At 39.8% G+C, this 6,744-nt stretch overlaps 1 long non-coding RNA gene across 1 annotated transcript; it reads right to left on the bottom strand.

Annotated features, from left to right (window-relative positions):
• Nucleotides 1-2,411: 2,411 nt before the first annotated feature.
• Nucleotides 2,412-6,496, bottom strand: LOC122971330. Its single transcript, XR_006399448.1, has 3 exons — nt 5,834-6,496; nt 3,043-3,075; nt 2,412-2,518 (listed from the first exon to the last, which is right to left on the bottom strand). It is a non-coding gene; the product is annotated as an uncharacterized LOC122971330 (long non-coding RNA).
• Nucleotides 6,497-6,744: the final 248 nt, after the last annotated feature.

Genomic DNA, 6,744 nt, shown 5'->3' with positions numbered 1-6,744 from the left:
ACCCTCCTGAAAGAATAAATGAAAACGAACAGTGATTTGGCTGCTCTTCAGTGGCTTGACTGATATTCTCAGTGAGTAACTGAAGAACGCAACGCAGCCCACACTTGCTCTCCTGCCTTTTACTCAAATCAGAAACACATTAAATTGAATGAGAGTATCTGTAAAGATACAAGATAAAGTGCGAACTGTATATAAAATAACACATAGCTACAAGCAAGTGGGCAAATACACATAAATATCCTATGCACCACATATGTAAATAAAGTTTGAGCATAATATTTTATCAATTCAAAATCAATCATTAATGATGCAGAGGAGACCATTCATCATTAATTTACAACCTACAACATTAAACCCTAAATGCATCTGTCTGCACACATCTGGCTGCACATACTAAATCACAGTTGTGTGTAAGACATGTGATAGATATGTAGCCCAAACGTCCACGTGACCACAGCGTAGGCAAACATTCAGCCAAACGCCGTCCCTATGACAAAAAGGAGCGGCTATGTTGACGTCCGCCAATAGAACGGAAGCCTTAATGGTCAAAACGACTTAACACGTTCAAAATGGACGTGTTTGGTCTGGTGGGCGCTCAGGTCCCACTGGATCTGGATGGACATTGCACTGAAGCAGACCTGCAGAAAACACACAGAAATGTGTGAAACTGACACACTGACCCAGCTTTTGATTTTAAATGATAAGGAGAATAACAATGAGAATAATGATAATTGTTGTTTTACAAGCTGAATCATAATTACTATGAGTTATAAATGTGTGTTTCAGTAGATGAAGCACTGAATTTTAAGGTAGGTGTATCACCTGAACATTTCATTTTGAACGTTTTGAGAATTCTGCAAGTTATTACAAAGCTAAAATATGTCTGCATGTTTTGGGAAATAACTGGCAGTAATGGAGGCTGTATGCAGACAGCAGTTATTTAGCTTAAACATGTAATTCGGGAGTGTGAATAGTTGTAACTGATTGATGAAACCAATGACCAATCAGTTAAACAAACTCCAAGCATGCCTTAAGGACATAAAGACCTGGATGACCTGCAATTTTCTGCTACTAAACTCAGATAAAACTGAAGTTATTGTGTTTGGCCCTAAACACCTTAGAAACACATTATCTAATGATATAGCTGCTCTGGATGGCATTACCCTGGCCTCCAGCACCACCGTAAGGAATCTGGGAGTTATCTTTGATCAGGATATGTCCTTTAACTCCCACATAAATCAAATCTCAAGGACTGCCTTTTTTCACTTACGTAATATCACAAAAATCAGGCACATCCTGTCCCTAAAAGATGCAGAAAAACTAGTTCACACATTTGTTACTTCTAGGCTGGATTATTGCAATTCCTTATTATCAGGCTGCCCTAACAAGTCTCTAAAGACTCTCCAGCTGGTCCAGAATGCAGCTGCACGTGTTCTGACTAAAACTAGAAAAAGAGATCACATTTCTCCCATTTTTAGCTTCACTACATTGGCTTCCTGTAAAATATAGAATAGAATTTAAAATCCTTCTCCTCACCTACAAAGCCCTTAATGGTCAGGCACCATCATATCTTGAAGAGCTCATAGTACCGTATTATCCCACTAGAACACTGCGCTCCCAGTATGCAGCTTACTGGTGGTTCCTACAGTCTTTAAAAGTAGAATGGGAGGCAGAGCCTTCAGCTATCAGGCTCCTCTCCTGTGGAACCATCTTCCAGATTGGGTCCGGGGTGCAGACACCCTCTCTATGTTTAAGAGTAGGCTTAAAACTTTCCTTTTTGATAAAGCTTATAGTTAGGGCCGACCAGGCTCGCCTTGGATCAGCCCTTAGTGATGCTGCTATAGGCCTAGACTGCTGGGGGACCTCCCATGATGCACTGAGCTCCTCTCTCCTCCTCCTCCTCTCCATCTGTATGCATTCATGTAACATCAATGCATGTCAATCACTTTGCTTCTTCCTTGGAGTTTTTGTGCTTTCTCATCTCGCAGGAAACCCGGGTTCTGGGCCGAGCCTTCGCGGTCCTTCACAGTCCTGATGGCATCCTTCCCTGGCTGTTGCTGCTTATACTTATTGTTATTGTTATGATTGTTGTTATTCTGCCCCCTCCCCCTTTCCCTCTCTCTTTCTCTCTCTCAACCCAGCCGGTCAAAGCAGATGGCCGCTAACAAAGAGCCGGGTTCTGCTTGAGGTTTCTACCCGTTAAAGGGGAGTTTTTCCTTACCGCTGTCGCCAAGTGCTTGCTCATGGGGGAATTGTTTGGTCTCTGTAAGTTAAAGAGTTTGGTCTTGACCTGCTCTATGTGAAAAGTGCCCTGAGATGACTTTTGTTGTGATTTGGCGCTATATAAATAAAAATTGATTGATTGACTGTAGTAGTAAAATTATTACCGATCTGGACTTTGTCTTGACTACTTGAGTTAGAAAGGACTTAATGTTTTCATGGTCTTCAGAGGTGGTGTTCTTGGATTCACAGACCAACAGCATGATGTCAGCCTTGGCTGTGCTTTCACAATGAGAACCTGGAGGAAAACAGAGGATTGTGGGATACAATACACAAGAGACCAGATATAGAAGCAAGACTAAGACTGTGTCTGAAATCACTCACTATTTACTACAAAGTTCACTCTAGTTACCCTCCTCCATTTTGTTTCAGTGTGTGAATTCTGTGTGTAAATTTATCCAACATTTAGAGCCTCAAATGATCCACAATGGAACAAAAAAGTCGTGTTCATGTCATGTACACTACTTCCTGCAAACAATCCCACAATGCCATACGTTGCATTTAATAGATCTGATATAGATTTTATAGAAATTAGCAGTGTGCAGCTCTACAGCGAGCAGTGATGATGTCCAAAATCTAGATTTTCACTTTTCAATGCTAACATTAGCATATTTTATTAGTTATTAGTTTTGAGGGTATTTGTTCATAAACCAAAGTGGATTCATTGTCCAGCACTGATGGAGGTGCGGGTAACGTCCTCCAGCTCCTCCTGGGGGATCAGAGGCGTTCCCAGAACAGATGAGATATATTCTCTCTTTTTACCTGTTGGTTGGTGTTTATCTTCAGCCTGGAGTCCTGCAGAGAAAATCAGAAAATTAATATTTATATTGTTGCAGAGCTGTGAACTGAACAAACACTGTGAGGCTTTGCAGCAGCTCAGAGCTCATCTCACTGAAAACACACAGATGTCGAAGTCGATGCTACAAACAATTATAATTTGTGTATGAAAATAACATGTTACATTTTCAGTAACTAGAAAACGGAGCTACTGCAGTATGAGGTACTCTCAATTATTCTGGTGGGGGGGGGGGGGGATAATCCTCATAAAAAGACAAAAATTGAAGGAAAAACAAACGTCTCTCTTTGCCTGGTCAGTCTGAAACTGTAAAACCTTTTTTCTCGACCTCACTGCTTCTACTTTCTGCTTCTTCTCTGAAGAACAGCAGATGAGATGAACACATGAACACAAGCTCAACAGACGCTTCATACAGAGTTAAAGGAAAACTAACATGTTGGTTTGTTTCCTGTCTGATCGTCTGACTGCTCGTGTTTCTGACCAATCAGACGTATTTTTAGTGATGTCACCATGTTCACAGATCTCAGATTAACTTGTTGAGTATGATGTTGTTATTACTGATAGAAATGATGAACAAAACTATGAAAATAAACCAGAATTATGTTTTAGTGCAACAGATGGGTTCATATAGAGTTAACCAACAGACTGGTTCATATAGAGTTAACCAACAGACTGGTTCATAAAGAGTTAATGCAAAACAGCAGCTCAGAATGACTTCAATACCCAGAAATCCTATGTGATGACATCATATAACCACTGTGCTATTTAAAGACTGTGTGTGTGATGAGCTGCTTCTCAGAGCTGAAGCCTCTAACTGCAGGTTAAAGCGTCAGTTCACTGGAATTATTTCACCAGATTTTGAGATATCAGCCTTTTCTTCATCATCATCCTCAGTACGAGCTCATGCTGTGCAGCCAGACTTTGTTTAAACTTGCAGGACTTTATTTTAAATTCTAGATGAGATCCCAACGTTTTCAAAAATACCCAAACTGTCTTCTGAATTTTGGGGAAATGTGTCTAAAATGATGCAGCAGCAGAAATGTAGATTATTTCCATCTGATGGAACGATGCAGCAATAAAAACATGGAGCCTTTTTGAAGAATTCATTCATGAGTGAATATGAGCAACATGATAGACAATATGTCTGACGCTGTCAGAGTGGAGTTTGATTATTTTAACAATTTTTAAGTGATGAAAAGAGGAAACTGGATTTTAGGGCATTAAGTGTGAGAAATAGTTTGACAGAGTTACAGGAAGCAGCTCAAACACATATATTTGATAAAAAGAAAAAGTGTTTCGCAACAGTCAGTCCTTTACATGACAGGAAATGCTCTGCTGTTGCCATGGTAACAGATATATACTGTGTAATCTCACATCAGATGCTTATCAGTTAGTTTGTCCTCAAAAACTTTCCTATCACAGAAAAACCTCTCAACTTAATTTTGATGACCCCTCCCCAGGAAAATATAAAAAGAAGACAGACGTCCGTCATCAGACTGTTTTCTTAGTCTGACATGTAGACATATACTGTAGCCTGTTTATTTTTATGATAACAGCATGCTGTACTGTTGCATGTTGGGATTATTTTCTATTCAGTATTGAAGTTTGCTGCACATAGAGCTGAATTAAACAGTGACTTGCAAGAATGACATTAAGAGTATTGACATGTCTGGCCGAGTATCCACAGTACTGAAAGGAGCGTCGGGGGATTTAATTCTGACATGTTAAATTAACATTAAACCTTTAGTTTTGTTGTATATGATCACATCTCCTATGTGTCCAGATGAGGAAAGACATGAACATGACATCACATCACTGAGAGTGAAAATATCACACTACTTGATGAATTACTTTTTAAAAAATGGATTAAAATATTCCTGCAAATGCAGTGGTCAAGTTCAAGTTTCATAATTATTTTATAAATGTTGCTGTAACAGCTGAGAGAAATAACCTCATTTGTTTCATAATCTATATAGAATCACTGTGGTTCTGATTCATTTTCCTGAATAAAAATGTTTCAAAAACACAAATGGCATCCTGTGTATAAGTACACATATAACTCTCCTGTAGCTCCTGATGCTTTCATGTAAATGTTTACTGGGCTACACTGTCATATGGAAGCTCTTATATCTCACATTACAGCAACAAAATAACACATCAAATGATTAAAACACATCAAATAAATGTAAAATCCAAACATCCTAAATAAACATATCCAACAATGTCACCCATCTAATAATGAACACAGAGGTAGAATAATAAAAAGTCACTTATTAAATGAGAAAAGTCCAAAAAGAACCTCCTCACAAATGAAGTTCAGCTGCATCTTTTTTTTTCAGGTCTATGTTTAGCTTTCGCCACCAGATGTCACAATTTCATTATTTAACGAGGGTCTTCCTCATGTGTTGCTCATGTCCTGCACCGGCCTGTCAATCAAACCTGCCTCCAAAGTCCCTCCCTGTTCTTCTTAATATACCCACAGTCCGTGCAAGTGATGGTCACGTGACCCACAAACAGCCCGAAGACGTCAGCAGGATTTTACATTTATATGCTTTGAATTTTCATTATTAGATGATGAACACATGAATTATTGGTTTGTTATTAGAAGTTAAAGAGATAAAACTCATTACAGCAAGTATCAGAACTTTAACTGAACACACTTCACTACATTTTACTGACCATGTTGACTTTTACTGCAGTTTTCAAAGCTGCTGTTTGACTTGAACTCAGTATTTTTACATTACAGCAGAGTCTTACCTGAACTCCACAGCAGCAGCAACAGCATCAGCAGGTGATCCATGTCCAGGTAGACGTCCGTCTCCGTCTCTGTGTCGTCTCTCTCTGCTCATCTGTTGGACTCATCGTGTCTTTTTATGTTAAACAGGTGTGGTGTTTCCTCTGAATCCTTTATCTCCTCATCAGCTTCATGTGGTTTCTGACAGGAAGCTGCTGGCAGAAACCACTCTGAGCGGCTTCATCATCTGACTGACAGCTAAAATAAATGAAGGGCGTTTATCCAACGCACCTCTCATTCATACACACTCCAGCCTGTTATTTGCACTGGGGATGGGGGGGCTTCCATTTAGAAAGGTTGGACCAACCAACTAAAACCTGATGCTCACATGTGGTTTGGATCGCCATGACAACACGCAACCAATCATGACAGCTCATTTGGTTTGTAAGGATCAGAGCTATTGATATGCTGATTGACAGTGAGATGGACCAATCGGTGGGTGTAGCAGCCTCACTTGAACAGCTGGCAGTGAAAGGGTTAATGTGAATCTAATGAAGTGACAGGAAAGAGTCTGAGGACAAACTCACTGATGAGCAGCTGAGATTATACTGCTGTTACCGTGGCAACATCACTGCAGTTATTGCGACATACATACCGTACAGTTGGTGAAATCCAGGTTGTCACAAAATGCTCAATAAACAGTAACATCATGTGACAGCAGTGATGGATGAAGTACTCAGATCCTTTACTGCATGAAACTACAGTAAAAGTACGTTAAAGTATTGCAGTAAAAGTTGTCACATCCTGCCTGGACTTTGTGTGTTTGGACTCCTGTGTTGCACTTCTGTTGACTCCTGGTCCGGAGCAGGTTATGTTCTGAGTTTCGGCTTAAATCGGTAATAAAAAGCGCCGCCCACTAACTATCTGATTTACT

Source organism: Thunnus albacares, chromosome 2 (assembly GCF_914725855.1).
Source record: "Thunnus albacares chromosome 2, fThuAlb1.1, whole genome shotgun sequence".
In the NCBI taxonomy this organism is placed as follows: Eukaryota; Metazoa; Chordata; class Actinopteri; order Scombriformes; family Scombridae; genus Thunnus; species Thunnus albacares.
Note: the sequence above shows the minus strand (reverse complement) of the source record. Positions and strands in the feature narration are given on the sequence as shown.